At 42.2% G+C, this 8,406-nt stretch overlaps 1 long non-coding RNA gene across 1 annotated transcript; it reads left to right on the forward strand.

Annotated features, from left to right (window-relative positions):
* Positions 1–2,504: 2,504 nt before the first annotated feature.
* Positions 2,505–3,879, forward strand: LOC141929404 (uncharacterized). The gene is made up of 3 exons (XR_012625016.1): positions 2,505–2,608; positions 3,234–3,257; positions 3,811–3,879. It is a non-coding gene; the product is annotated as an uncharacterized LOC141929404 (long non-coding RNA).
* Positions 3,880–8,406: the final 4,527 nt, after the last annotated feature.

Raw genomic sequence — 8,406 nt, forward strand, 5'->3', positions numbered from 1 at the left:
TCGTTAGCCTGCAGTAATCCACCAAGAAAAATCTCTCTTGTCATAGTAAAAGGGAAACAAAGATTAGACTTTATTACCACTGTGAGCTAATAAGCTGCCAGTAACTACTTTTTTGTGTCAATCCAGTATCCTACAGTCCTTATGCAAGAAGCATCTGGCAGCTGGTTTATGAGGTACTGTTTCCACTTTAGCTAAAGTAACAAGGATTTTCTTTAGACTCTTCTGTCCAAATGCAGAAAACCCCTAACTCCACCATGGAGCCAGGTTTCACAGGTGACTTGAGTCTTTTACAAAGGTCTGTATCAATAACCTTAGTTAAATGTCTCCATGCTCTGGAGGTGACCTGAGCCTACCCTCAAATACAAAGGATGCTTCTATTTTCTCTAGCACATACCACTTGCTCTCCAACCAGCATATGCTCAGTTCACAAAACAGAGTCATCACTGTGTTGTAAGGAAAAGGAGATAGTTCTAAACACAGATTTATGATTGTCTCTCCAGGTTCAGACGGTAAATCCAAAGGCTAAGCCTCCTTGCAAGTCTCAGCATCCTGGCAGGGCCAGAGGAATGTCACAGTAAGTGCAAACATCATTGGGTCAAGTATAGTGAGCCTTCTAAAGTCTCTGTCTCCATCCTGCCCTGTTTATTTTTTCCCCCCACACCAGGAAAAAGCAGAAAGCCACCTGTGTTTTGTTGACCATGGGTTCCTCAGCCAATGAAATCTCTAGCAGCCGTTCAGTTCACCAGTTACACCACTTTAACTCAGCTGTTATCTACTGACCCTCAAAAAGGATTTTTTAAATTATTATTTACAGTATTCTAGAAATATTTTGCAAGGATCAGCTCAAGCACATCTTCAGCAAGTGACTAAGAGGCAAGGGTCATCACGGATATCAAGATCTGGACCCTAAGCTCTGGAAAAGGGCTTTCTGGCTTGGAACGTTTCCTAACCAGAATTGCTAAAAGAATTGATGGAACAGGTGACAGGGCTGGAAATGCTCAAGGGGCTGCCATACAGCTTAGACATTTGTCAGCCTACTTCAAAGATTCACTTCAGAACAGATAGTTGGTTTAGAGCACATATTTGGTCAAGAGCTGACGAAGTCAGACTATGTAGAGACAGACTCATATCTTAAGGCAGGCTGGGAGGGAAAAAGCTGATAACTGGGGTTATTTCAGAGAAAAGACAGATTACAAAAAAGACCAGTGCCATGGCAAAACAAACCCAAGTACTTCGGTTGCACATTTATAGGCAAGACACATGGTTCAAAAGCTAAATGAGATGGATATGAGTGCACATCAATGCTCCACCATGGAACAAGGACATATCTTGCACTGCAAATATTTGATCATCTTAAAACTGCCTTTCTTGTTTAATTAGAGACCTTATTCTAACCTCTGCATCAGCTGAGCTTTAAAGGAGAATGTCAGAACAGAGTATCAAAGTTTCTGTTCATTTCTCTACATTCTGCCTCATTGTAGCTACCACATATACCACACAAGCCAAGAAGACCTAAACCTGGGATCAACTAAACCAGGTAGGGATCTCTGTAGAAGGGGACAACTGGCAAGCAACACTGATTTGTACATAGAGACTACAAGATGTGAGCAACTACTTGGCTTATAGCTCTAAGACCAGCCATATTTACTGGTTATCAGCTCCTCTTTACACTAACTTGATGTTTACAGTCCAGCGAGGCATTTCCTCTTGGACCTCTTGAATGGAGACTCTCCACAGGGTATTTATTAGGCTGGCACATGAACAACAGATAAAACACTCTGACATCTTCTGTTTCAAAGTAAAGTACCAGCAACACAGATGGATTTCTGCATATGAGAAATTCAGGCTATAAAAATCACTTTTCTTTGCTTTATAGATGCAGAGTCCCTCAGCAAGCCTGACCGGGTCTGCCTATGGAAGCACACCTGTATTTACAAAGGTAAAGAGCACAGGTTGGCTGAATGATGTAGCTTGTTCTGCAACTACTAGCATTAGATTTTGAGTCTTCTTGCTCCATCAGAAGGTATTTGGAGGCTGGAACACTGGTTCATTTACAATTCAAAAAAAGCCAGCATGCTTCATTAGTGATGCTATCAAACTAACATCTTAATTGGTAAACGATCCAGACAGACAGAACCACTTTCATGAATTCATCTCATTTATTTCCTACAAAGACTGAGGTAGAAACCTCTCATAGTAACCTCCCTTATCATGTTGTATCCACTGGAATAGATGTTTTTCCTGCATTTATATCTTTATTTAAATGCATAAGCTAAAGCCTTTTAAGCAGCACTGGTCTACAGGTGAAAAAACCTCCGCTCCCAACCCACTGCAAATGCATTAAATCCACTATTGTAAGTAAAATAAAAATATGGGCATGAGATCATCTTCTTCACTGAGGGGCATATTATTCTGTAATAATTGCTTCAATAGCCAGCCATTTAACACCAATTTTTCCTCCTCCAGGGTCTACAAAACATAAGAGCTACAAAGGGTCAATTAGTGGTGTTTGAATGTCGCATTCGCGCTACACCCACCTTACAGGTTCACTGGTACAGAGAATATGATCAGATAATAGACTCTGCCGATTTCCGAATCCTACGAAAAAGTAGGTATTACTATGTCTGTTGATGATTTCACTGGGACAGCGATAAGACAGGAACAAGAACTGCTATAAAAATGAGGAGATGGTACATGTTCACAGAAGCAGAGTTAAGTTTACAAGTATCAGATGACCTGAAGTCACAGACTGCTGTACAGAGCCTGCGCTTCCCCTGGCAACGCGCGGGCAGACCAGGCACAATGGAAGGAGATTGCCACGCTGTTAGTTATTAATGAAAGTACTACTGAGCTATGGAGGGATCGTCACTGTATATTATAACCACTGATGAACTCAGGGGGGAAAAAATAAAGTATAAGCGCATTTTAAACAATTTATGATACTCGCAGGCATGAGGTCATAGCTCCAGTGGGCCAAATTCCCAGTAAATAACTCCAAAGTCAGTGGAGCATTTTCTATATCACCTCAGTGGAGAGATGTTTGTACCATCAGATTTCCCAGCCAAACCTGAGCTTCCCCTATCCGGATGGCATTTCCCTTGATGGACAGAAAAGGAGGTGGTCCCTTTGTAACCGGGGTGACAGCTGAGGTGGGAAAGGGAGCGAGGGCTGAAGTTCTTTCTTCCATTCTGGCATTATAACCATTTATTCCTTTTCTCTCTTATTTTGAGCAGAGGCTTGTTCATCAGCACTTCCTGGTAAGTACACTGCGCATTTTTTGTTAGACATCTCATCAGTCAATTACCCCACACTTAGTATTTCCCACCTCATCCAAGATAAAACAATAATGTCCAAAGGGTAGCCAGAAGATAGCGTTCAGTGTCAGGCTAAGAGCTTTCAAGTTCTTAGTTTTGACACAAGCACCTGAAAGGCCCCAATTTTTTTCACAACACAATGAAAAAGGTATCATCTCTTTTACATTCAGCCAGTGAAGATTACCCTATATATTAAGGGAAAACATGTTAACCATTCTGACCTACAAGCTTTTCTGGGGTTTAAACTTGTGCAAGAGAAGACACAATTTAGCAAAAAATTTGTGCCTTGTTTCATTAAAGTCACAGGAAGAAAGATTCTTCCTTCAACTTTGCTCTTTCTGAATCCCTTGACTTCCTATGCCCTTTACATCACTTTTTTGCACTTTATTGCTGCCAAGCCCCATCACTAAGTAACAGTCCTTCTGCAAGGACCAGTTCCTACAAGCTAACATTTGGCTTTTATGGTACAACAGCATGCCTGAACTTGTTATTTCAGAGGAAGTCTGTACCCTGGTTATTACTGAAGCTTTTCCAGAAGACTCTGGAGTATTTAAATGTGTTGCTGAAAATGAATTTGGATCTGCGGCATCCAGTGCACGTCTCTCTGTTTCCCCAGGTAAGTACAAGGATTTCTGAGCTAAGCAACTGAGCACAAAAGAATTTGCTGCTGCTCAACATCAGGCAGACTGACAGATATTTGCCAAGCAGAAGCCAGACCCAAATACTTTTGTAGGCTCAAGAGAAGTGTCCCAAAAATGCAGTCTGCTTGGGTACCTCTAAAAGCTGGATGCAAGTGGTTCTGCACTTCTGCTTGTGCCCGCTCTTCCTCCTGGGTGAAGGATGACAAGGTGGAGATGATGGTCCCCCTCACAGAGGAGTCTCATCCCTGAGCTTCATCCTTTCAGAAATTCCAGCTTAGCCCAATGCACTGGCTGTATTCATACCTTGTTATTGAAACACAGGACTTGTCTGGCTTGTGCTGAAAGCCATCTCCAAACAGAACAGCACCTTGCTTGTAAACCAAAGCTCACCAGCGCTGGTGAGAAGTCAGCTTTGGCTAATGCGGCTGGGCAGGTTTTGGTCTACGCAGACCCCAGGCAGGTTGAACTCATCCACCTGCACAGACATACCAGTTTCCCTTCCCTTGTTACTGCATCATGCTGTACCAATGAGCCACCACTGCTTTCTACCTGACTTGTGGACAATTCTACTTTCAGGAGCAAAAGAGCTGGAAGGCTTTGCGGGTGCTGCCCGCAGGCCGGCTGTGCAAGTCACCATGAAGAAACCCACCTTCCCTAGGAACAGCCAGACGGGAGCCAAGGACCGAGAGGCGGCTGGCCTGCTGTCCTACAGCACAGATATCCCGGGGTTGGGCTGTCGAGCAGAAGCCACAAACTTCAGCCAGATGAACTCCAAGAGCGACGCTGAAGATTTTCATGGAACTTATGAGAATTCACCTCAGGCTTCACCTCTGCGGTAAGAAAATTACATCCCTGGGTTAGTTTTATACAATACTGAGGGGCTGAACTTTCTAATGATCCCAGCAATACAACTGCAAAGCTGCTGTGCCCCATACCCTGACAGGGAAACATGCACACACAGTAACCTCAGCTGTTTGCCTACATGACAATGGGAATGTGTAACACCAGCCCAGCTACAGAACAGCACAGACTCGATTTGACAGAGCATGTAACTATCTAAAGGCTCAGGTAAGCGCCTAATGGCATTTTCAGAAGTGCCTGTCTGTAACTTTAAAGCATCACCCCAAATAATTAGCCTCTAGAAGAGCTTTGGCCCCACAGCAGAGCATGAGGCAAAGCCCACAGTATCTGGGAAACATCAAGGTACAATTCTGCCACCACCAACTTCCTCTGTAGCCTTGGCCAAGTGGCATCACCTCGTGTTTCTGTTTCTCACTCTGAAAGACAGCAATAAAACTTGAGATTCTGTAAGTGTGGTGCAGACAGTACCTGTAAAGCACTCCGTGGAGGAAAAGTACTGAACCAGTGACCCACTGGATAGAATGAAAACCGTCCCACGCCAAGGTAGGGACACTCCCTGCTCAGAAGATGGAGATTTTCCCCCAAGAATAAAGTGTTCCATCTTATAACAAGACTCAATTCAATTTCTGTCCCAAATGCAGCTCTCAAGTAGCTATGTACCTATTGCATTATTACTTATCCTGTTTAATTGTTCCAGAGAAACAAGTTAGAACACATATCTTAGCAATTCCATCCCAGATTTTTGTGGTTTCTCAGGTGTTTACAGGCATAACAAAGACCTCAGATGGTGACAGTTAAGAGGTCCAAACCCAGCACTACAGAGGAGTTTCCTCAGTCCTGTTTGTGAAGGCGAGCGCCGCGAGGCAGACGTGTGGCTCCTCTCTCAGCTGAATGCCAGCCTTGCATTGCAGCGATACTGTTACACCGTGTGTAAATGGCTGGCCCTGACAGAAAGCATTCTCTGTGTTATAGATTATTTTTGGATGTACTCAGTCACTTTAACTAAACCCGTTATTTTAACAATTCTGAACACCCTCCTCCAAATTCACTACGGGGGAGATCATACTTCAATATAGCTTTCTCTGTGCACAGGGATTTTTTTGCTAAATCACTGAGTAAAAATGGGTTTGCTTCAATAACCTGCAGATCACCAAGAGGAGGTTCCCAGTTTAGCTTCAAGCCTTTCCATGAAATCCAGGCTTGCTCCAGGGAAATCACCCAGTACCCTAAGCAAACCCCACTGCAGAATCAAAACCCTGGCCGAAGCTAACTTGTACAGACTTTAGGAGCTGCAGCCCTGCAAAGCTGCCAAGAGCTTGCTTGCAGCCTGCCATGAAGCTGTGCATGTGCTATTGTTGCCTTCAAACACCACAAGCCAAGCATGTGAACACAGCACTGTATTCAAGTCAACTCATGCTCAACTACCCCAGGCCCAAACACCTGGAGATAAGGCTGCTTGCTTGGCAGCATCTAATGCAGGCCGACATTGCATTGCTTGTTATCTTTACCTGATGACTGCTTTAAACAAGGGCAGATTGTTGTCTGCCAAGCAAACATGAAAACCTTTTATAAAATGTCTGGCGTAATTATCTCTTGGAAGGAATGGGGGCAGTAGGAGACATTTTCTAGCTGTCCTTTTAGAATAGGACTAGCTTTCCAACCCCTCTCCAGATTTCTCAATGGCAGCACGAAGCCTGTATTTGGCATTTCTAACAAGGAACCTGCGGGGAAGCTCTTTTAGATGATACTTGCTGCTTAGGATGACTACTTGTAAAGTTTATTGCTTGCAGCAGTACCAGTGAGCTGGGGTTGCATTTCTATTTTTAAAGTTCTGGTTAGATTGAAATGCAGTACCTGACGTCCTGCATGAAGGGATATAATATACCACCAACATCAGCTATGTAATAGCTTTTAAAAATTTGGGTTATATAAAACAATAACTAGTGTATAGAGCTGCAGAGTGGTTTCGATTGACAGCAATGCTGAAGCAGACTTTGGAAGGCATTTACACGTCTCAAGATACAGAGAGAGAAACTATTAAGATTTCTGGATATACCCATCTCTAAGAATTTAAATATCTTTAAAGCTTACAGTCTTATTGCTATGTGCTTTGAAACATCATTATGAATGGACCTCAACATTGTAAATGTTGCTGTTACCTCAAACTAAGCAATAACCTCTAGTGAATAACTGTCTTGTTAGGCAGATTTAGCCCTATAACTCTCTCATATAGTGTATGTGGTTGCAACTGTATTACCAGAGACAAAAAGAAACACCAACAAAGACAGTGATGACAGAACAAAGCTATTACTTGGAATAACTATAAAATGAATGAAGTCCTTGTACTCATACTTCTCCAAATTATTGCTTAGCAACAGCCACTCTGCAAAAGCTAAAAAATGCAATTCTAGAAGACTGTCACTACCAGCTACTCCTTTCTGAGCCCTTTATATCTGCAGCTTACAGTGTCCTCACAGCCTTAAAGAAGCAGAACAAAATCTATACTGGTTATTAACTTTAATAAAGGAATTTAATCCAAGCAAAAAAAGAAGCTTCAGGCACTAAGTATACTGCCAGGTCTTTTAGGTAGCTTTTAAGATTCCTTAATAAATAAGCAAAAGATTCTTAACTTTTTTTCTAGGCATTTTTTGCTATATGACTCAAGAAACTAGGAGAACCCAATCAGACACAACGAATCACCGTTCATAGCAAGTAAACCGAAGCAGGACAGAAAAGCTGGTTTCTAACACCTCGCAGCGCTGGCCAGAGCACTATTAAGTTACCCTAGCATAGGCTTATGAGATTTATTCCTCTGCCTTTATCATTCCACCTTCTAGTTCTTTCATTTTTTTTCCTACCTTCTGGATCTCACATTTTTCTGTTCCTTCTCTTTCACACAAGTCGTCTTAGTTATGTCCAGTCTTTTAAGTGCATAAAGCTGTCCTTAAATTGATGCCTTGCAGCCAACTTTAGTTCTGAAACAAGCATACTGCACCCTCATTGAAGTCAATGGGAAGCCAGGGAGCCTGCCTGAGCGAAGAGTCTGACCTTTAACATGCTCACAGCTTCCTACAGGGCAAATGATCATGCTACAGTTACCGTTTTTTAAGTACTCAACTCTCTCTGTGAAAACTACAGATTTTTATTTTACTTAAAAAGCAAATAATCTCTCTAACAACTAGAGACACACTTCCTCCCTTAAACACTTTCATCATGAGGAATTTAAATAAATTAGCACTCAATTAACACCTGCTATGTAGAATTTAGTTCACAAACCATGGGCTGATCTTTAAATACAAACACTAAATGTGGATTAACTCTTGAAGATCAGTGTGCTGAAAGACACCAGTACAGTGAAAGGAGGGAAAAGGCAACTGAAAGACCACACACAGCTGAGCTGCAGTAATTATGAGGTATGGGGTTTTTTTTAAACAATAGCATGCATTATTTGCCAAGGTATAATTAAGATACTTAGAACACTATAATGTTAATTTAAAATGTAATTAAGCATTGAAGCCTTTGATTAAAGGGATACAAATCACCTAATCTGCTAGCAGGATGTGTTGCTGTTCTGGTGAAAACACCATAGT

This window comes from Strix aluco, chromosome 13 (genome assembly GCF_031877795.1).
Source record: "Strix aluco isolate bStrAlu1 chromosome 13, bStrAlu1.hap1, whole genome shotgun sequence".
Classification (NCBI taxonomy): domain Eukaryota; kingdom Metazoa; phylum Chordata; class Aves; order Strigiformes; family Strigidae; genus Strix; species Strix aluco.